This window comes from Salvelinus namaycush, unplaced genomic scaffold (assembly GCF_016432855.1).
Source record: "Salvelinus namaycush isolate Seneca unplaced genomic scaffold, SaNama_1.0 Scaffold67, whole genome shotgun sequence".
Taxonomy (NCBI): domain Eukaryota; kingdom Metazoa; phylum Chordata; class Actinopteri; order Salmoniformes; family Salmonidae; genus Salvelinus; species Salvelinus namaycush.
In genome coordinates, this window is record NW_024061386.1 from 126,019 (window position 1) to 150,225 (window position 24,207).

General features: G+C 43.7%; 1 pseudogene; it reads left to right on the top strand.

Annotated features, from left to right (window-relative positions):
* Positions 1 to 723: 723 nt before the first annotated feature.
* Positions 724 to 23,320, top strand: LOC120042391 (annotated as a pseudogene).
* The last annotated feature ends 887 nt before the right edge of the window (positions 23,321 to 24,207 follow it).

Genomic DNA, 24,207 nt, shown 5'->3' on the forward strand with positions numbered 1-24,207 from the left:
AATTTACGAACATTTCTGAAAATGGATATATAGCTTTTTGGAATGAAACTCTTCTTATGTTTCCCCATCTGAGCTCAGAGTAGATGAGAGATGTAATGTTTGTCTCTGTTGTGTTGAAGCCCAATCAAGCAGGAGAGACCAGACTCCCCTGTTCCCAGCTGTGTGTCCATGAAGAGTGACCGGTCTATGAATCGTCCTATACACTTTAGAGAGGGAGACTTTTCTACTGAACAAAGGTAAGAAGAACTCATGGGTCATGGTCAGTGAGTTAAACAACACTGTCTCTAGTCATTTCTCCTCTCCCATTTTCCATTTATTGTTGTTGTTTTCATAATCCATAGACTAATCCTTTTGTCCATTTTCATAGTCCTAAAACAATATTAAACAAACGCAACATTCCCTCCCTGTGTGTGTGTGTGTGTGCGTGTGCGTGTGTGTGCGTGTGCGTGTGTGTGTGCACTCCCTGGATGAGGAGATGTAATCTCATGTTTTGTCCACAGAAACCAACAGGAGAGATCAGAGTCAGAGATTCTCAGTGGTCAGTCTTCCCAAAGTCATCAAACAGACCTGGCCTCCATATTCAGTGTATGTGGTCCTGTTATGTACATTTGTTTTTGTTTACCTCAATTAAAGTTGACCTGTCAATCATTCATTAATGTGTTAATGAGAAAGCATTTCTTCTCTTGCTTAACTTATTTACTTGATTTATTTCAGTTGCTTGAAGAGAAAATTATGACATTTGTGAAGAACGAGCTGAAGATGTTCAAGAGGATTCTTAGTCCAGAACTCCCAGAAGGCTTTGAGAGTCAGAAGCAGGAAGTGGTGGATGCTGAAGATGAGAAGCAGGAGAGCAGTGCCAGAGAGGGGGCTCTGAAGATCACACTGCACGTCCTGAGGAAAATGAACCAGAAGGAGCTTGCTGACACACTGGAGAAATGTAAGATCTGTCTGCCTCATGTTGAATGCTGTTTTATAACATTTAAAAGCTGTAGCTAAAGTACAGCTAAAGTAGCTGTGTAACTCAATGATATTGTAGCAGCCTTAACTAGAGGTCGACCGATTATGATTTTTCAACACAGATACCGATACCGATTATTGGACGACCAAAAAAGCCGATACAATTGTTTTTTTTACTTTAACAGTTTAATGTCTTTGTAATAATGACAATTACAACAATACTAAATGTACACTTATTTTAACTTAATATAATACATCAATATATAACATATATTATTATATATATATATTATTATATATATTATTATTATATTATTATATATATTATTATATATATTATATATATTATTATTATATATTATATTATATAACATATGAGAGCTGGTGGTTCCTTTTAACATGAGTCTTCAATATTCCCAGGTAAGAAGTTTTAGGTTGTAGTTATTATAGAAATTATAGGACTATTTCCCTCTATACCATTTGTATTTCATTAACCTTTGACTATTGGATGTTCTTATAGGCACTTTAGTATTGCCAGTGTAACAGTATAGCTTCCGTCCCTCTCCTCGCTCCTCCCTGGGCTTGAACCAGGAACACAACGACAACAGCCACCCTCGAAGCAGCGTTATCCATGCAGAGCAAGGGGAACAACCACTCCAAGTCTCAGAGCGAGTGACGTTTGAAACGCTATTAGCGCGCGCTAACTAGCCAGCCATTTCACATCGGTTACACCAGCCTCATCTCGGGAGTTGATAGGCTTGAAGTCATAAACAGTGCGATGCTTGACGCACAACGAAGAGGTGCTGGCAAAACGCACGAAAGTGCTGTTTGAATGAATGTTTACGCGCCTGCTTCTGCCTACCATCGCTCAGTCAGATACTTAGATACTTATATGCTTGTATGCTCAGTCAGATTATATATATTATCTAGCAGGACACGCTAGATAATATCTAGTAATATCATCAACCATGTGTAGTTAACTAGTGGTTATGATTGATTGTTTTTTATAAGATACGTTTAATACTAGCTAGCAACTTACCTTGGCTTACTGCGTAACAGGCAGTCTCCTTGTGGAGTGCAACGAGAGGCAGGCAGGTCGTTATTGCATTGAACTAGTTAACCTGAAGGTTGCAAGATTGGATCCCTCGAGCTGATAAGGTGAAAATCTGTCATTCTGCCCCTGAACGAGGTAGTTAACCCACCGTTTCTAGGCCGTCATTGAAAATAAGAATGTGTTCTTAACTGACTTGTTAAATAAAGGTGTAAAAATTAAAAATAGAAAAACATCTGCAAAATCGGTGTCCAAAAATACCGATTTCCGATTGTTATGAAAACTTGAAATCGGCCCTAATTAATCGGCCATTCCGATTATTCGGTTGACCAGCAGCCTTAACACAACACCTAGTGACCTCATCAAGTAGCAGCAGGGATGTGTTGTGGTGATTAATTTAGAGAGAGACAACATTAATAATACCATCAATAATACCAATAATAATATAATCAGTCACACCAGTCTGTAATGCATTATGAAAACATTTACACATTTATACAGTCAGTGTCACGCCCTGGCCTTAGTATTCTTTGTTTTCTTTATTATTTTAGTTAGGTCAGGGTGTGACATGGGTATTTATGTGGGTTTTGTAGTGTCCAGGGTGATTGTAAGGTTTAGGGGGTTTATTTAGAGTAGTTGGGTTTATGTTTAGTATAGTTGTCTAGCTGTGTCTATGTTGTGTGTAGTTGTCTAGGAAAGTCTATGGTTGCCTGAATGGGTTCCCAATTAGAGACAGCTGGTTTCTGTTGTCTCTGATTGGGAGCCATATTTAAGGTAGCCATAGGCTTTAGTTTGTTGTGGGGAATTGTCTATGGTGAACGTTTGTAGCCTGTGTGTGTGCACTACGTTTATAGCTTCACGGTCGTTTATTGTTTTGTTAGTTTGTAAGTGTTTTTGTTTCGTTTTGCCTTCTTCAATAATAAAAGGAAGATGGCTTATTTTCCACATGCTGCGTTTTGGTCCGTCTCTCCTCCACACGATCGTGACAGTCAGTTAAGAGAATAAATGATTATAATGTAAAACGTTATAACCGTCTTACAATACTGTAGTCATTAAAACAGACGTAATATTAATATCCTCTGTGGTCTTTCTAGATTCAGATGAGCTTGCTGTGATTTGCCAACGTGAACTCAAATCTAATCTAAAGAAGAAGTTTCAATGTGTATTTGAGGGGATCGCTAAACAAGGAAAACCAACACTTCTCAATAAGATCTACACAGAGCTCTACATCACAGAGGGTGGAACAGGAGAGGTCAATAATGAACATGAGCTGAGACAGATTGAGACAACAACCAGGAAACAAGCAAGACCAGAGACTCCAATCAAATGTAACGACATCTTCACACCTTTAACTGGACAAGACAAACCTATCAGAACTGTACTGACAAAGGGAGTCGCTGGCATTGGAAAAACAGTCTCTGTGCAGAAGTTCATTCTGGACTGGGTTGAAGGAAAAGCAAATCAGGATGTCCAATTTGTATTCTCATTCCCTTTCCGAGAGCTGAATTTGATAAAAGAAAACAAACACACTTTCATTGAACTTCTCAATCACTTCTCAATGGAAACCAAACAATCAGGAATCTCCATCTACGACAAGTACAAAGTTCTGTTCATCTTTGATGGTCTGGATGAGTGCCGACTGCCCCTAGACTTCCAGAAGAACAAGATCTGTTGGGACGTGACAGAGTCAACCTCAGTGGATGTTCTGCTGACAAATCTCATCAAGGGAAATCTGCTTCCCTCTGCTCTCATCTGGATAACTACCCGACCTGCAGCAGCCAATAAGATCCCTTCAATGTGTGTTGACCAGGTGACAGAGGTACGAGGCTTCAATGACCCACAGAAGGAGGAGTACTTCAGGAAGAGATTCAGTGATGAGGACCTGGCCAACAGAATCATCTCACACATAAAGAAATCAAGGAGCCTCCACATCATGTGCCACATTCCAGTCTTCTGTTGGATTTCTGCAACAGTCCTTGAACACATGCTGAAACATAAGAGAGAAGAGATGCCCAAGACTCTGACTGAGATGTACACACACCTTGTGGTGTTTCATACCAAACAGAAGAATGAAAAGTATTTTGGGAAGGAAGAGACAGGTCCACACTGGAATAAAGAGAACATTCTGTCACTGGGAAAACTGGCTTTTCAACAGCTTGTGAAAGGCAATCTGATTTTCTATGAAGAAGACCTGAAAGAGGCTGGCATTGATGTCAATGAAGCCTCAGTGTACTCAGGATTGTGCACACAGCTCTTTAAAGAGGAATGTGTGCTGTACCAGGACAAGGTGTACTGCTTTGTTCATCTGAGCATTCAGGAGTTTCTGTCTGCTGTATATGTGTTCCTCTCATTCATCAACAACAATGACAATCTAATGGACAACCTGCAAACAGAAGACAAGTCTGAAGTTACTTTCTACAAGAGAGCTGTGGATAAAGCCTTACAAAGTGAGACGGGAAACCTGGACCTTTTCCTCCGCTTCCTTCTGGGCCTCTCACTGGAGTCCAATCAGAAGCACTTACAAGGTCTACTGACAAAGATTAGAAGCAGCTCACAGACCCATGAAGAAACAGTCAAGTACATCAAGAAGAAGATCAGGGAGAATCCCTCTCCAGAGAGGTGCATCAATCTGTTCCACTGTCTGAATGAACTGAATGACCATTCTCTAGTGGAGGAGATCCAAAGCTACCTGAGATCAGGAAGTCTCTCAAAACCCAACCTGTCACCTGCACAGTGGTCAGCTCTGGTCTTTGTGTTGCTGACTTCAGAAAAGGAGCTGGATGTGTTTGACTTGAAGAAATACTCCAGATCAGAGGAAGGTCTTCTGAGGCTGCTGCCAGTGGTCAAAGCCTCCAGAGCTGCTCTGTGAGTAAATAAAATGACATTTAAAACCTAATCATCAGGAAGAAATATGAAGTTTTGAGAAAAATATGTATTATAATATGTATATAATATTATTGAAAGACATATTGAATAAATGCATTGGTGTTCACATTAGTATAACATTATGACCATACAAATCTAGGAGACGGAAGATTAATCTATATGTTGTTTGAGAAAATTAACCAAATGCATCTGCCATTGTCCTTCTACACTACTCGTTAAATTAACAGTGTGTTTGAAGTCATGATGATCTCTTTGTCAGGCTGTCAGGCTGTCTAGTCACAGAGGAAGGCTGTGCTTCTCTGGTCTCAGCTCTGAGGTCAAACCCCTCACACCTGAGAGAGCTGGATCTGAGTAACAATGACCTGAAGGATTCAGGAGTGAAGCTGCTCTCTGCTGGACTGGGGAATCCCCACTGTAAACTGGAGACTCTGAGGTCAGTATTCCTGTAGTTGGTCAACAAGTGATAACTGTTCACCAGATCCACATGTGTTTACCAGGCACACATAGTCCACACCATATGTGTTTGGACAGTGAAGGTGCTATGCTCCAGCATTTTGGATTTGAGATATAATGTTTCATATTAGGTGACAGTACAGAATGTTACCTTTTATTTTAGGTTAATCGTGAGAGGTTAGCATGTTTTGTTGTAGCCTCTGTTATTGGTAATGGTGAGGTTAGCATGTTGTGTTGTAGCCTCTGTTATTGGTAATGGTGAGAGGTTAGCATGTTTTGTTGTAGCCTCTGTAACTTTCTCACTCATTATTATTCATGATTAATTTATGATATTTCTCAATCATGGCAGTCACAGGCTTGATGTCGTCATTACGTTCAAAGAGTATGGGACCAAATACTAAACTTTTGACTACTTTAATACACTTTAGGTGAATTGGTCAGAATTCTTGTGACTTCTTCAAATAGGGGGACTAGATACATAAAGTGCTTTTATTTTTCTAAATGGTGAAACAGATATGTATTAAAATACCCTCAAATAAATGGTGACATTATATACTGTCACCTCATATGAAACATTTCATCTCAAATCGAAAATGCTGGAGTACAGGGCCACATTTAAAATGTTAGCGTCACTGTCAAAATAGATATGGTGTGGACTGTATACTCAGAACAATCGATCGGCTTGTGATTTTATTTATTTTATATTACGGGTGTTGAATTTGGAGGATGAGGGCTGCATTAGATATCTCAAATAGGGGGGAGTGAGGCCTGGTTTTATAAATAAGCATCAACCAGTGGGTCTTGCGACAGGTATACAGAGATGACCAGTTTACAGAGGAGTATAGAGTGCAGTGATGTGTCCTATAAGGAGCATTTGTGGCAAATCTGATGGCTGAATGGTAAAGAACATCGAGCCGCTCGAGAGCACCCTTACCTGCCGATCTATAAATGATGTCTCTGTAATCTAGCATGGGAATAATAGTATTCTGAATCAGGGTTAGTTTGGCAGCTGGGGTGAAAGAGGAGTGATTACGATAGAGGAAACCAAGTCTAGATTTAACTTGAGCCTGCAGCTTTGATATGTGCTGAGAGAAGGACAGTGTACTGTCTAGCCATACTCCCAAGTACTTGTATGAGGTGACTACCTCAAGCTCTAAACCTTCAGAGGTAGTAATCACACCTGTGGGGAGAAGGGCATTCTTCTTACCAAACCACATGACCTTTGTTTTGGAGGTGTTCAGAATAAGGTTAAGGGTAGAGAAAGCTTGTTGGACACTTAGAAAGCTTTGTTGTAGAGCATTTAACACAACATCCGGGGAGTATAAGACTGCATATAAATTGATGACAGAGCTTCCTACTGCCTGAGCTATGTTGTTGATGTAAATTGAGAAGAGCGTGGGGCCTAGGATTGATCCTTGGGGTACTACCTTGGTGACAGGCAGCAGCTGAGACAGCAGATTTTCTGACTTTATACACTGCACTCTTTGAGAGAGGTAGTTAGTAAACCAGGTCAAAAACCCCTCAGAGACACCAATACTCCTTAGGCCCACAAGAATGGTTACGAGCGTTGGGCCAGTAACCGAAAGGGCGCTGGTTTGAATCCCTGAGCCGACTAGGTGAAGACTCTGTTGATGTGCCCTTGAGCAACGCACTTAACCCTAGTTGCTCTGGAGAAGAGCATCTGCTAAATGACAACAACAAATCTGATAGGTCACTGTCTGTCTTTTGACTGATTTTGCTTTTTAAACTGGTCTGGTCAGTCTACTCAAATATTTGTACTTTATATTTTTCTCTCTGCAAGCAATACTTTGATAATTTGTCATTTCTAATAATGATACATTAATTTATGAATAGATATGGCAGGTTTCAGGACACTGATATATCTGAATATGTTGAAAAAATATACTGCCACTATTTTCACCACCAAAGAATAACAGTGTGGTTTAAACATGATTTGACTCTTTGCAGGCTGTCACACTGTCTAGTCACAGAGGAAGGCTGTGCTTCTCTGTTCTCAGCTCTGAAGTCAAACCCCTCACACCTGAGAGAGCTGGACCTGAGCTACAATGACCTGAAGGATTCAGGAGTGAAGCTGCTCTCTGCTGGACTGGGGAATCCCCACTGTAAACTGGAGACTCTGAGGTCAGTATTCCTGTAGTTGGTCAACAAGTGATAACTGTTCACCAGATCCACATGTGTTTACCAGACACACATAGTCCACACCATATGTGTTTGGACAGTGAAGCTTACAGTTTTAAATGTGGTGCTTTGCTCCAGCATGTTGGATTTGAGATAGAATGTTTCATATTAGGCGACAGTACAGAATGTCACCTTTTATTTGAGGATAATGGTGAGAGGTTAGCATGTTTTGTTGTAGTCTCTGTTATTGGAAACGGTGAGAGGTTAGTATGTTTTGTTGTGGCCTCTGTTATTGTTAATGGTGAGAGGTTAGTATGTTTTGTTGTAGTCTCTGTTATTGTTAATGGTGAGAGGTTAGCATGTTTTGTTGTAGTCTCTGTTATTGGTAATGGTGAGAGGTTAGCATGTTTTGTTGTAGTCTCTGTTATTGGTAATGGTGAGAGGTTAGTATGTTTTGTTGTAGTCTCTGTTATTGTTAATGGTGAGAGGTTAGTATGTTTTGTTGTGGCCTCTGTTATTGGTAATGGTGAGAGGTTAGTATGTTTTGTTGTGGCCTCTGTTATTGGTAATGGTGAGAGGTTAGCATGTTTTGTTGTAGTCTCTGTTATTGGAAACGGTGAGAGGTTAGTATGTTTTGTTGTGGCCTCTGTTATTGTTAATGGTGAGAGGTTAGTATGTTTTGTTGTGGCCTCTGTTATTGGTAATGGTGAGAGGTTAGTATGTTTTGTTGTCGCCTCTGTTATTGGTAATGGTGAGAGGTTAGCATGTTTTGTTGTAGCCTCTGTTATTGGTAATGGTGAGAGGTTAGCATGTTTTGTTGTAGCCTCTGTTATTGGTAATGGTGAGAGGTTAGCATGTTTTGTTGTAGCCTCTGTTATTGGTAATGATGAGAGGTTAGCAATTTTTGTTGTAGCCTCTGTTATTGGTCATGGTGAGAGGTTAGCATGTTTTGTTGTAGCCTCTGTTAGTGGTAATGGTGAGAGGTTAGCATGTTTTGTTGTAGCCTCTGTTATTGGTAATGGTGAGAGGTTAGCATGTTTTGTTGTAGCCTCTGTTATTGGTAATGGTGAGAGGTTAGCATTTTTTGTTGTAGCCTCTGTTATTGGTCATGGTGAGAGGTTAGCATGTTTTGTTGTAGCCTCTGTTAGTGGTAATGGTGAGAGGTTAGCATGTTTTGTTGTAGCCTCTGTTATTGGTAATGGTGAGAGGTTAGCATGTTTTGTTGTAGCCTCTGTACCGTTCTCACTCATTATTATTTATTATTTTTCTTAATCATGGCACCATCAGCATTAATTTAATAGTGTTTAGAAACATGTTCTCTACTCACTTAGAAAAAAAATACTCCAGTCACCATTCAGTTATTATTGGGCAAAACATAACCCAAAACACAACCAAATCAATCTTGATGTAGCTATTATGTGCAAGGAATATGACTACTTTAATACACTATAAGTGAATTGGTCAGAATACGTATGACTTCTTCAAATGCAGTGACTAGATACATAAAGTGCTTTTATTTAGAAACGTGAAAGAGAGATGCATGAAAATATCCTCAAATAAAAGGTGACATTATATACTGTCACCTCATATGAAACGTTTCATCTCAAATCGAAAATGCTGGAGTACAGAGCCCCATTTAAAATGTTAGCTTCTGTAAAGGGGTGCGTAACTGGTGGCAGGGAAGTCAGACGCAGGAGAGCAGAACTAGGTAGTAGCAGGAGCAGTTTAATCCAAAGCCCAACGGCATAAAAATACAACAGAATATGGGTACAAAGACCCGACGCGCACCAGTGAACATGTGCACAAGCACTTACAACAAACAATTCCACACAAAGACATGGGGGGAACAGAGGGTTAAATACACAACAATTAACGAGGGAAATGGAAACCAGGTGTGTAGGAAAACAAGACAAAACAAATGGAAAATGAAAAGTGGATTAACGATGGCTAGAAGACCGGTGACGCCGACCACAGAACACCACCCGAACAAGGAGAACAAGGAACCTTCGTGGGAAGTCGTGACAGTACCCCCCCCTTGACGCGCGGCTCCAGTAGTGCGCCGACACCGGCCTCGGGGATGACCCCGGCGAGGTGCAGGGCGATCCGGACGGAGACGGTGGAACTCCCGCAGCATTGAAGGGTCCAACACGTCCTCCACCGGAACCCAGCATCTCTCCTCCGGACCGTACCCCTCCCAGTCCACGAGGTACTGATGGCCCCTCGCCCGACGTCTCAAATCCAGTATGGATCAAACGGAGTACGCCAGGGCCCCCTCGATATCCAGAGGGGGCGGAGGAACCTCCCGCACCTCAGACTCCTGGAGCGGGCCAGCCACCACCGGCCTGAGGAGAGACACATGGAATTAGGGGTTAATACGGTAATCGGGGGGAAGCTGTAACTTGTAACTCACCTCGTTCAGTCTCCTCAGGACTTTAAACGGCCCCACAAACTGCGGGCTCAGCTTCCGGCAGGGCAGGTGGAGGGGCAGGTGTCGGGTCGAGAGCCAGACCTGGTCCCCCCGGTGCAAATACCGGGGTCGCGGTGACGGTCTGCTCTGGCTTTCAAGCTCAGCATGGCGCACTGAAGGTGAACATGAGCGGCGTCCCATGTCTCCTCCGCGCTCCGAAACCAGTCGTCCACCGCAGGAGCCTCAGGCTGACTCTGATGCCAAGGAGCCAGAACTGGCTGATACCCCAGCACGCACTGGAAGGGGGAGAGGTCAATAGAGGAGTGGCGGAGCGAGTTCTCTGCCCAGGGCACGAACGCCGCTCACTCCCCCGGCCGGTCCTGGCAAAAAGACCTCAGAAACCTACCCACATCCTGTCCTGGTTCACTCTCTCCACCTGCCCATTACTCTCGGGGTGAAAACCCGAGGTAAGGCTGATCGAGACCCCCAGACGTTCCATGAACGCCCTCCAGACCCTCGAAGTGAACTGGGGACCCCGATCAGACACTATGTCCTCAGGCACCCCATAGTGCCGGAAGATGTGTGTAAAGCCTCCTCAGTCTGTTGGGCCGTAGGGAGACCGGGCAGAGGGAGGAGACGGCAGGACTTAGAAAAACGGTCCTCAACGACCAGGATCGTGGTGTTACCCTGTGAGGGAGGAAGATCAGTAAGGAAATCCACCAACAGGTGCGACCACGGCCGTTGTGGAACGGGTAAGGGGTGTAGCTTATCTCTGGGCAGGTGCCTAGGAGCCTTACACTGGGCGCACACCGAGCAGGAGGAAACGTAAACCCTCACGTTCTTAGCCAAAGTGGGCCACCAGTACTTCCCACTCAGACAGCGCACCGTCCGACCGATGCTTGGATGACCAGAGGAGGGTGACGTGTGTGCCCAATAGATCAGCCGGTCACGGACAGCAGATGGAACGTACAGACGCCCAGCGGGACACTGGAGGGGAGTGGGCTCTGCACCCAGTGCCTGCTCAATGTCCGCGTCCAGCTCCCACACTACCGGCGCCACCAGGCAGGAGGCCGGGAGTATGGGGGTGGGATCCATGGGCCGCTCCTCTGTGTCATACAGCCAGACAGTGCGTCTACCTTGGCATTCTGGGAACCTGGTCTGTAAGAGAGGGTGAAAACAAAACAGGTGAAAAACATGGCCCACCTTGCCTGGCGAGGGTTCAGTCTCCTCGCCGCCCGGATGTACTCCAGATTGCGGTGGTCAGTCCAGATGAGAAAAGGGTGTTTCAAGCCAATGTCTCCACGCCTTCAAGGCCCTGACGACAGCCAACAGCTCCCGGTCCCCCACGTCATAGTTTTGCTCCACCGGACTGAGCTTCCTCGAGAAGAAGGCACAGGGGCGGAGCTTTGGTGGCGTACCCGAGCGCTGAGAGAGCACAGCTCCTATCCCAGCCTCAGACGCGTCCACCTCCACTATGAACGCTAAAGAGGGATCCGGATGGGCCAGCACGGGAGCCGAGGTAAACAAAGCCCTCAGGTGACCAAAAGCCCTGTCCACCTCAGCCGACAACTGCAAACGTACCGGTCCCCCCCTTCAGTAGTGAGGTAATGGGAGTCGCTACCTGACCAAAACCACGGATAAACCTCTGGTAGTAATTGGCAAACCCTAGAAACCGCTGCACCTCCTTTACTGTGTCGGCCAATTACGCACGGCTGAAATGCGGTCACTCCATCTCCACCCCTGATGTGGAAATGCGATACCCCAGGAAGGAGACAGACTGTTGGAAGAACCGGCATTTCTCAGCCTTGACGTACAGGTAATGCTCTAACAGGCGACCAAGCACTCTGCACACCAGGGACACATGCTCGGCGCGTGTAGCGGAGAAAATCAGAATGTCATCAATATACACCACTACACCCTGCCCGTGCAGGTACCTGAAAATCTTGTCTACAAAGGCTTGGAAGACTGATGGAGCATTCATCAACCCGTACGGCAGACGAGGTACTCATAGTGCCCTGAGGTAGTACTGAAAGCCGTCTTCCACTCGTCTCCCTCCCGGATACGCATCAGGTTAAAAGCGCTCCTGAGATCTAGTTTGGTGAAGAAGCGCGCCCCGTGCATTGACTCATTCGCTGTGGCTAAAAGGGGTAGCGGGTAACTATACCTCACAGTGATCTGGTTCAGACCCCGATAGTCAATAGACGGGCGCAGACCTCCCTCCTTGTTCTTCACAAAAAAGAAACTCGAGGAGGCGGGTGAAGTGGAGGACCGAATGTACCCCTGACGTAGGGATTTGGAGACATATGTTTCCATAGCCGCCGTCTCAGCCTGTGACAGGGGATACACGTGACTCCTGGGAAGTGCGGCGTCTACCAGGAGATTTATCGCACAATCGTCCCATCGATGAGGTGGTAATTGAGTCGCCTTCTTTTTGGAGAAGGCGAGAGCCAAATCGGCATATTCAGGGAGAATGCGTCTGGACTCTCCACCGTAGTAGCACCAACTGAAACCCCTAAACACCTACCTGAGCACTCTCGCGACCACCCCGTGAGAGCCCTCTGTTGCCACGAGACAGTGGGGTCATGACAGCTTCACTGTCAAAATAGATATGGTGTGGACTGTATACTCAATACAATCTAAATCTGATACCTCACTGTCTGTCTTTTGACTGATACTGCTTTTTAAACTGGTCTGGTCAGTCTACTCAAATATTTGTACTATACATGTTTCTATCTACAAGCAAAACTCTGATCATTTGTCAATTCTAATAATTATTCATTAATTTATGAATAGATATGGCAGGTTTCAGGACACTGATGTATCTGAATATGTTGAAAAAATTTACTGCCACTATTTTCACCACAAAGAATAGCAGTGTGATTTTAATATGATTTGACTCTTTGCAGGCTGTCAGGCTGTCTAGTCACAGAGGAAGGCTGTGCTTCTCTGGTCTCAGCTCTGGAGTCAAACCCCTCACACCTGAGAGAGCTGGATCTGAGTAACAATGACCTGAAGGATTCAGGAGTGAAGCTGCTCTCTGCTGGACTGGGGAATCCCCACTGTAAACTGGAGACTCTGAGGTCAGTATTCCTGTAGTTGGTCAACAAGTGATAACTGTTCACCAGATCCACATGTGTTTACCAGGCACACATAGTCCACACCATATGTGTTTGGACTGTGAAGCTTACAGTTTTAAATGTGGTGCTCCAGCATTTTGGATTTGAGACATACTCTTTCATATACAGTACAGAATGTCACCTTTTATTTGAGGTTAATGGTGAGAGGTTAGCATGTTTTGTTGTAGCCTCTGTAACTTTCTCATTCGTTGTTATTCTAGATTCATTCATGATTTGTATTAATCATGTCATTATCAGGATTAATTTAGTATTGTTTAGAAACATGTTATCTACTCACTTATACAGAAAATTACTCCAGTCATCATCCGCCATTTTAATATTGGGAAAAACATAAACAAAAACAAACTGCAAATGCAATCAAAGACATTGAGTCACAGGCTTGATGTGTCATTGTGTTAAAGGAATATCAGACCACATACTACATTTTTGACAACTTTAATACACTATGAGTGAATTGGTCAGAATACTTATGACTTCTTCAAATAGGGGGACTAGATACATAAAGTGCTTTTATTTTTCTAAATGGTGAAACAGATATGTATTAAAATATCCTCAAATAAAAGGTGACATTATATACTGTCGCCTCATATGAAACATTTGATCTGAAATCCAAAATGTTGGAGTATAGAGACACATTTAAAATGTTAGCTTCACTGTCAACATATATATGGTGTGGACAGTTTACCCAATACAATCTAAATCTGATACCTCACTGTCATTATAGATATGATGTGGACTGTATACTCAATACAATCTAAATCTGATACCTCACTGTCATTATAGATATGGTGTGGACTGTATACTCAATACAATCTAAATCTGATACCTCACTGTCTGTCTTCTGACTGATACTGCTTTTAAACTGGTCTGGTCAGTACTCAAATATTTGTACGATACATGTTTCTATCTGCAGGCAATACTTTGATCATTTATCATTTTTAATGAAACATCCATTTATAAATAGATATGGCAGGTTTCAGGACGATGTATCTGATTTTTTTTTTTTTAATATACTGTCACTATTTTCACCACCAAAGAATATCAGTGTGATTTTAATATGATTTGACTCTTTGCAGGCTGTCAGGCTGTCTAGTCACAGAGGAAGGCTGTGCGTCTCTGGTCTCAGCTCTGAAGTCAAACCCCTCACACCTGAGAGAGCTGGATCTGAGTAACAATGACCTGAAGGATTCAGGAGTGAAGCTGCTCTCTGCTGGACTGGGGAATCCCCACTGTAAACTGGAGACTCTGAGGTCAGTATTCCTGTAGTTGGTCAACAAGATTTTGTATTGTATTTATTATGGATCCCCATTAGTTCCTGCTAAAGCAGCAGCAACTCTTCCAGGGGTCCAGCAAAATTAAGCCAGTTTATACAATTTTACAACATTACAATACATTCACAGATTTCAGAACACACTGTGTGCCCTCAGGCCCCGTTGCAAAAAAGTAGCATCAAAAAGGCAGCATCCTGATTGAATTGATCAGCCTGTCAGGAATGGAGCTCAACCCACTCTGTACATTTACAGTGGGGCAAAAAAGTATTTAGTCAGCCACCAATTGTGCATGTTCTCGCACTTAAAAAGATGAGAGAGGCCTGTAATTTTCATCATAGGTACACTTAAACTATGACAGACAAAATGAGAAAAAAAATCCAGAAAATCACATTGTAGGATTTTTTATGAATTTATTTGCAAATTATGGTGGAAAATAAGTATTTGGTCACCTACAAACAAGCAAGATTTCTGGCTCTCACAGACCTGTAACTTCTTCTTTAAGAGGCTCCTCTGTCCTCCACTCGTTACCTGTATAAATGGCACCTGTTTGAACTTCTTATCAGTATAAAAGACACCTGTCCACAACCTCAAACAGTCACACTCCAAACTCCACTATGGCCAAGACCAAAGAGCTGTCAAAAGACACCAGAAACAAAATTGTAGACCTGTACCAGGCTGGGAAGACTGAATCTGCAATAGGTAAGCAGCTTGGTTTGAAGAAATCAACTGTGGGAGCAATTATTAGGAAATGGAAGACATACAAGACCACTGATAATCTCCCTCGATCTGGGGCTCCACGCAAGATCTCACCCCGTGGGGTCAAAATGATCACAAGAACGGTGAGCAAAAATCCCAGAACCACACGGGGGGACCTAGTGAATGACCTGCAGAGAGCTGGGACCAAAGTAACAAAGCCTACCATCAGTAACACACTACGCCGCCAGGGACTCAAATCCTGCAGTGCCAGACGTGTCCTCCTGATTAAGCCAGTACATGTCCAGGCCCGTCTGAAGTTAGCTAGAGAGCATTTGGATGATCCAGAAGAAGATTGGAAGAATGTCATATGGTCAGATGAAACCAAAATAGAACTTTTTGGTAAAAACTCAACTCGTCGTGTTTGGAGGACAAAGAATGCTGAGTTGCATCCAAAGAACACCATACCTACTGTGAAGCATGGGGGTGGAAACATCATGCTTTGGGGCAGTTTTTCTGCAAAGGGACCAGGACGACTGATCCGTGTAAAGGACAGAATGAATGGGGCCATGTATCGTGAGATTTTGAGTGAAAACCTCCTTCCATCAGCAAGGGCATTGAAGATGAAACGTGGCTGGGTCTTTCATTATGACAATGATCCCAAACACACCGCCCGGGCAACGAAGGAGTGGCTTCGTAAGAAGCATTTCAAGGTCCTGGAGTGGCCTAGCCAGTCTCCAGATCTCAACCCCATAGAAAATCTTTGGAGGGAGTTGAAAGTCCGTGTTGCCCAGCAACAGCCCCAAAACATCACTGCTCTAGAAGAGATCTGCATGGAGGAATGGGCCAAAATACCAGCAACAGTGTGTGAAAACCTTGTGAAGACTTACAGAAAACGTTTGACCTCTGTCATTGCCAATAAAGGGTATATAACAAAGTATTGAGATAAACTTTTGTTATTGACCAAATACTTATTTTCCACCATAATTTGCAAATAAATTCATTAAAAATCCTACAATGTGATTTTCTGGATTTTTTTTCTCATTTTGTCTGTCATAGTTTAAGTGTACCTATGATGAAAATTACAGGCCTCTCTCATCTTTTTAAGTAGCAGAACTTGCACAATTGGTGGCTGACTAAATACTTTTTTGCCCCACTGTATCTACAGTACTAAATCCATGTTTATAGTGAGTATGTTAGTGTGTGTGTGTGTGTGTGTGTGTGTGTGTGTGTGTGTGTGTGTGTGTGTGTGTGTGTGTGTGTGCCAATGTGTGTATCTCTTCACAGGCCCCGCTGTTCCATAAGGTTTTTTTAAAATCATTTTTTTTAAATCTATTTTTACTGCTGGCGTCAGTTACTTGATGTGGAATAGAGTTCCATGTAGTCATGGCTCTATGTAGTACTGTGTGCCTCCCATAGTCTGTTCTGGACTTGGGGACTGTGAAGAGACCTCTTGTGGCATGTCTTGTGGGGTATACATGGGTGTCCGAGCTGTGAGCTAGTTGTTTAAAAAGACAGCTCGGTACATTCAGAATGTCAGCACATTTTACAAATACTGGTAGTGATGAAGTCAATCTCTCCTCCACTTTCAGCCAGGAGAGATTGACATGCATATTATTAATATTAGCTCTCTGTATACATCCAAGGGCCATCCGTGCTGCCCTGTTCTGAGCCAAATGCAACTTTCCTAAATCCTTTTTTGTGGCACCTGACCACACGACTGAACAGTAGTCCAGGTGCGATAAAACTGGGGCTTGTAGGACCTGCCTTGTTGATAGTGGTGTTAAGAAGGTAGAAACTAGGGCATGTAGGACCTGCCTTGTTGATAGTGGTGTTAAGAAGGTAGAAACTAGGGCCTGTAGGACCTGCCTTGTTGATAGTGTTGTTAAGAAGGTAGAAACTAGGGCCTGTAGGACCTGCCTTGTTGATAGTGTTGTTAAGAAGGTAGAAACTAGGGCCTGTAGGACTTGCCTTGTTGATAGTGTTGTTAAGAAGGTAGAAACTAGGGCCTGTAGGACCTGCCTTGTTGATAGTGTTGTTAAGAAGGTAGAAACTAGGGCCTGTAGGACTTGCCTTGTTGATAGTGTTGTTAAGAAGGTAGAAACTAGGGCCTGTAGGACCTGCCTTGTTGATAGTGTTGTTAAGAAGGTAGAAACTAGGGCCTGTAGGACCTGCCTTGTTGATAGTGTTGTTAAGAAGGTAGAAACTAGGGCCTGTAGGACCTGCCTTGGTGATAGTGTTGTTAAGAAGGTAGAAACTAGGGCCTGTAGGACCTGCCTTGGTGATAGTGTTGTTAAGAAGGTAGAAACTAGGGCCTGTAGGACCTGCCTTGTTGATAGTGTTGTTAAGAAGGTAGAAACTAGGGCCTGTAGGACCTGCCTTGTTGATAGTGTTGTTGTTAAGAAGGTAGAAACTAGGGCCTGTAGGACCTGCCTTGTTGATAGTGTTGTTAAGAAGGTAGAAACTAGGGCCTGTAGGACCTGCCTTGTTGATAGTGTTGTTAAGAAGGTAGAAACTAGGGCCTGTAGGACCTGCCTTGTTGATAGTGTTGTTAAGAAGGTAGAAACTAGGGCCTGTAGGACCTGCCTTGTTGATAGTGTTGTTAAGAAGGTAGAAACTAGGGCCTGTAGGACCTGCCTGGTTAATGGTGTTGTTAAGAAGGTAGAAACTAGGACCTGTAGGACCTGCCTTGTTGATAGTGTTGTTAAGAAGGTAGAAACTAGGGCCTGTAGGACCTGCCTGGTTAATGGTGTTGTTAAGAAGGTAGAAACTACGACCTGTAGGACCTGCCTTGTTGATAGTGTTGTTAAGAAGGTAGAAACTAGGGCCTGTAGGACCTGCCTTGTTGATAGTGTTGTTAAGAAGGTAGAAACTAGGGCCTGTAGGACCTGCCTTGTTGATAGTGTTGTTTAGAAGGTAGAAACTAGGGCCTGTTGGACCTGCCTTGTTGATAGTGTTGTTAAGAAGGCAGAGCAGCGCTTTATTATAGACAGACTTCTCCCCATCTTAGCTATTGTTGTATCAATATGTTTTGGCCATGACAGTTTACAATCCAGTGTTACTCCAAGCAGTTTAGTCACCTCAACTTGCTCAATTTCCACATGATTTATTACAATATTTAGTTGAGGTTTAAGTTTTAGTGAGTGATTTGTCCCAAATACAATGTTTTTAGTTTTATAAATATTTAGGGCTAACTTATTCCTTGCCACCCACTCTGAAACTAACTGCAGCTCTTTGTTGAGTGTTGCAGTCATTTCAGTCGCTGTAGTAGCTGACGTGTTGAGTCATCTACATACATAGACACACTGGCCTTACTCAAAGTGGCATGTCGTTAGTAAAATTGTAAATAAAATAATATAAAAAAGAAAAACCTGTTCCCTCAATGACTAACTTTTCACCAGATCCACATGTGTTTACCAGACACACATAGTCCACACCATATGTGTTTGGACAATGAAGCTTACAGTTTTACATTTGGTGTTATGCTCCAGCATTTTGGATATGAGATATAATGTTTCATATGAGGTGACAGGACAGAATGTCACCTTTTATTTGAGGTTAAAGGTGAGAGGTGAGCATGTTTTATTTTTCTAAACGGTGAAACAGACATGTATTAATCTACCCCCAAATAAAAGGTGATACCCTCAAAGAATAGCAGTGTGGTTTAAGGCACAAGGCGAGACCCAGATGGAACAGGAGGCAGATGGTTAGATATTTATTAATATACTAAAAGGGGAAGGCAAGAGAATGGTCGTGGACAGGCAAAAGGTCATAACCAGATCAGAGTCCAGGAGGTACAGTGTGGCAGGCAGACTCGAGGTCAGGACAGGCAGAATGGTCAGGCAGGCTAGAGGTCAGGACAGGCAGAATGGTCAGGCAGGCTAGAGGTCAGGACAGGCAGAATGGTCAGGCAGGCTAGAGGTCAGGACAGGCAGAATGGTAAGGCAGGCTAGAGGTCAGGACAGGCAGAATGGTCAGGCAGGCTAGAGGTCAGGACAGGCAGAATGGTCAGGCAGGCTAGAGGTCAGGACAGGCAGAATGGTCAGGCAGACTCGAGGTCAGGACAGGCAGGATGGTCAGGCAGGCTAGAGGTCAGGACAGGCAGAATGGTCAGGCAGGCTCGAGGTCAGGACAGGCAGAATGGTCTGGCAGGCTAGAGGTCAGGACAGGCAGAATGGTCAGGCAGGCGGGTACAGAGTCCAGAAAACAGGCAAGGGACAAAAACCGGGAGGACTATCAAAAAAGAATAGAAGCAGGAGTAGGGAAAAACGCTGGTTGACTTGATAAACATACAAGACGAACTGGTACAGAGAGACAGGAATCACAGGGATATATACACCAGGGAAACACAGGGATATATACACCAGGGAAACACAGGGATATATACACCAGGGGAACACTGGGATATATACACCAGGGAAACACAGGGATATATACACCAGGGAAACACAGGGATATATACACCAGGGAAACACAGGAGGATATATACACCAGGGAAACACAGGAATATATATACACCAGGGAAACACAGGGATATATACACCAGGGAAACACAGGGATATATACACCAGGGAAACACAGGAGAATATATACACCAGGGAAACACAGGGATATATACACCAGGGAAACACAGGGATATATACACCAGGGAAACACAGGGATATATACACCAGGGAAACACAGGAGAATATATACACCAGGGAAACACAGGGATATATACACCAGGGAAACACAGGGATATATACACCAGGGAAACACAGGAATATATATACACCAGGGAAACACAGGGAAATATACACCAGGGAAACACAGGGATATATACACTAGGGAAACACAGGAATATATATACACCAGGGAAACACAGGGAAATATACACCAGGGAAACACAGGGATATATACACCAGGGAAACACAGGGATATATACACCAGGGAAACACAGGGATATATACACTAGGGAAATACGGGGGAGGAATACACCGAGGAAACACAGGGATATATACACCAGGGAAACACAGGGATATATACACCAGGGAAACACAGGAATATATATACACCAGGGATACCCAGGAATATATACACCAGGGAAACACAGGGATATATACACCAGGGAAACACGGGGGAGGAATACACCGAGGAAACACAGGGATATATACACCAGGGAAACACAAGGATATATACACCAGGGAAACACAGGGATATATACACCAGGGAAACACAAGGATATATACACCAGGGAAACACAGGGATATATACACCAGGGAAACACAGGGATATATACACCAGGGAAACACAGGGATATATACACCAGGGAAACACGGGGATATATACACCAGGGAAACACAGGGATATATACACCAGGGAAACAGGGATATATACACCAGGGATATATACAAACTGGTAAACACAGGGATATATACACCAGGGAAACACAGGGATATGTACACCAGGGATATATACACCAGGGAAACACAGGGATATATACACCAGGGAAACACGGGGATATATACACCAGGGAAACACAGGGATATATACACCAGGGAAACACAGGGATATATACACCAGGGAAACACAGGGATATATACACCAGGGAAACACGGGGATATATACACCAGGGAAACACAGGGATATATACACCAGGGAAACACAGGGATATATACACCAGGGAAACACAGGGATATATACACCAGGGAAACACAGGGATATATACACCAGGGAAACACAGGGATATATACACCAGGAAAACACGGGGATATATACACCAGGGAAACACAGGGATATATACACCAGGGAAACACAGGGAGATATATACACCAGGGAAACACAGGGATATATACACCAGGGAAACATAGGGATATATACACCAGGGAAACACAGGGATATATACACCAGGGAAACACAGGGATATATACACCAGGGAAACACAGGGATATATACACCAGGGAAACACAGCGATATATACACCAGGGAAACACAGGGATATATACACCAGGGAAACACGGGGATATATACACCAGGGAAACACAGGGATATATACACCAGGGAAACAGGGATATATACACCAGGGAAACACAGGGATATATACACCAGGGAAACACAGGGATATATACACCAGGGAAACACAGGGATATATACACCAGGGAAACACAGGGATATATACACCAGGGAAACACAGGGATATATACACCAGGGAAACACAGGGACATATACACCAGGGACACACAGGGACAAATACACCAGGGAAACACAGGGACATATACACCAGGGATATATACACCGGGGAAACACAGGGATATATACACCAGGGAAACACAGGGATATATACACCAGGGAAACACAGGGATATATACACCAGGGAAACACAGGGATATATACACCAGGGAAACAGGGATATATACACCAGGGAAATAAGTGACACCTGGAGGGGGTGGAGACAATCACAAGACAGGTGAAACAGATCAGGGTGTGACATGAATATGGAAAAATATACTGCCACTATTTTCACCCCCAAAGAATAGCAGTGTGATTTTAATATGATTTGACTCTTTGTCAGGCTGTCAGGCTGTCTAGTCACAGAGGAAGGCTGTGCTTCTCTGGTCTCAGCTCTGAGGTCAAACCCCTCACACCTGAGAGAGCTGGACCTGAGCTACAATCACCCAGGAGACTCAGGAGTCAGACTGCTCTCTGCTGGACTGGAGGATCCACACTGCAGACTGGAGAAACTCAAGTATGTAGAGGGTTTATGTCCATGTTCATATCAGACATGTTTGACTTATCAGGCTAGTTAAGACACTCATTCTTACCAACAGTTGGACAAAGTTATATGCTGACTGTTTGTGTGTGTGTGTTTGTGTGTTTGTGTGTGTGTGTGTGTGTGTATGAGTGTCCAGTGTGTGTGTCCAGTGTGTGTGTGTGTCCAGTATATGTGTGTCCTGTATGTGTGTGTCCTGTATGTGTGTGTCCAGTGTGTGTGTGTGTGTGTGTGTGTGTGTGTGTGTGTGTGTGTGTGTGTGTGTGTGTGTGTGTGTGTGTGTGTGTGTGAGTTCAGGTGTATCCCTCAATGACTGTCTGTTCTTCTGCTTACCGCTACAGTGTGGAACATGGTGGAGAGAACAGAATGAAACCTGGGCTTAGAAAATGTGAGTGTTGACTGCTGTGAAGAATATGACTAAGAATAAGTCTTAATTCAAGTTAAGTCAAAGTCAAAGACCACCATCATTACTTACTTGGTCATATTAAATATCAGCTGTAGTTCTACAGAAGCAGAAATCAGGGACACCAACGTTTACAAAGAGTTGCTTTGACAATGTGTGTGTGTGTGTGTGTGTGTGTGTGTGTGTGTGTGTGTGTGTGTGTGTGTGTGTGTGTGTGTGTGTGTGTGTCTGTGTGTGTCTGTGTGTGTGTGTGTGTGTGTGTGTGTGTGTGTCTGTGTCTGTGTCTGTGTCTGTGTCTGTGTCTGTGTCTGTGTCTGTGTGTGTGTGTGTGTGTGTGTGTGTGTGTGTGTGTGTGTGTAATTAATGGGAATAAGTGTGTTTTATATTACCATACAGTATAACATATGATCATTCAACAAGTCTCAAGTTACCTTAACTTCTCCTTTTGATACCTAGAAACATCTACATTAAATGAATTAGTGAAAAGTGAGTTAACATTCTAATGTGAATGATGATGATTTCTAATATTGTGTCTGGTTTCATCCATCAGATGTCTGTGATCTCACACTGGACCTAAACACAGTAAACAGAGATCTCTCTCTGTCTGAGGAGAACAGAAAGGTGACATGTAGGACAGAGGAGCAGCCGTATCCTGATCACCCAGAGAGATTTGAGGACTATAGACAGGTGCTGTGTAGAGAGGGTCTGACTGGGCGCTGTTACTGGGAGGCAGAGTGGAGTGGGGGAGGGGCTGATATAGGAGTGACATATAAAGGAATCAGCAGGAGAGGATGGGGTTAATGACTGTTGGCTTGGATTTAATGACAAGTCCTGGAGTCTGTGCTGCCATGACAAACGTTACGCTGCCAGGCACAATAATAATGCCACTACCATAGACGTCCCCTCCTCCAGCTCCCACAGAGTAGGAGTGTATCTGGACTGGCCAGCCGGCACTCTGTCCTTCTATAGAGCCTCCTCTGACACACTGACCCACCTGATCACATTCACCTCCACATTCACTGAGCCCCTCTATCCAGGGTTTGGGGTTTGGTATGATGGTGCCTCAGTGTCTCTGAAAAAATAACCTGACACACACTGGACAGACACACACACACTCACTGGACACACACAAACACTCACACTGGACACCCACACACACAGACTGGACACACACACACACTCACTGGACACACACACACACTCACTGGACACACACACACACACAATGGACACACACACACACACTCACACTGGACACACACACACACTCACACTGGACACACACTCACACTGGACACACACACAGACACACTGGACAGATACACACACACTGGACACACACACACACACACTGGACAGATACACACACTGGACACACACACACACTTGACACACACACACTGGACAAACACACACACACTGGACAAACACACACACACACTGTAGAAACACACACACACACACACATGTCTTCCTATAATTGTGACAATAACACCGTTAAAATACCAATGTGATAATTTGTTGTCTTTTATGTTGAATAACAAATTGTATAATTATATATGGACATACGCTCCATAGTTGTACAAGTATACAAGGATATATTGTACTTTTCATAATAAAACATACTTGAAACAAGAAAAGCCTGTTAATTGTGAAAACAGTTTGGTTATTGATGTTACGTTTCCTCTGTCAGGTTGACGTTAACCTGCGACTGGTTGAAACATGAAACTAATATGAAATGAAATACAAACAATTAAATATGTGGAATTGAATTAAACAAATTGTACAACAGAGTGTTGTGATGCAGGGTCACTATAGCAACAGAGTGTTGTGATGCAGGGTCACTATAGCAACATATTGTTTTTTCTCTCTGCTCTCTCTACTCTCTTCTCTCCCTCTGCTCTCTCTCTTCTCTCTCAGCCTGCTATCTGCTCTCTCTCTGCTCTTTGCTCGCTCTGCTGTTCTCTCTTTTCTCTGCTCTCTGCTGTCCGCTCTCTCTCTGCTCTCTATTGCTCTCTCTTCTCTCTGCTCTCTCTGCCCTCTCTCTTCTCTGCTCTCTCCC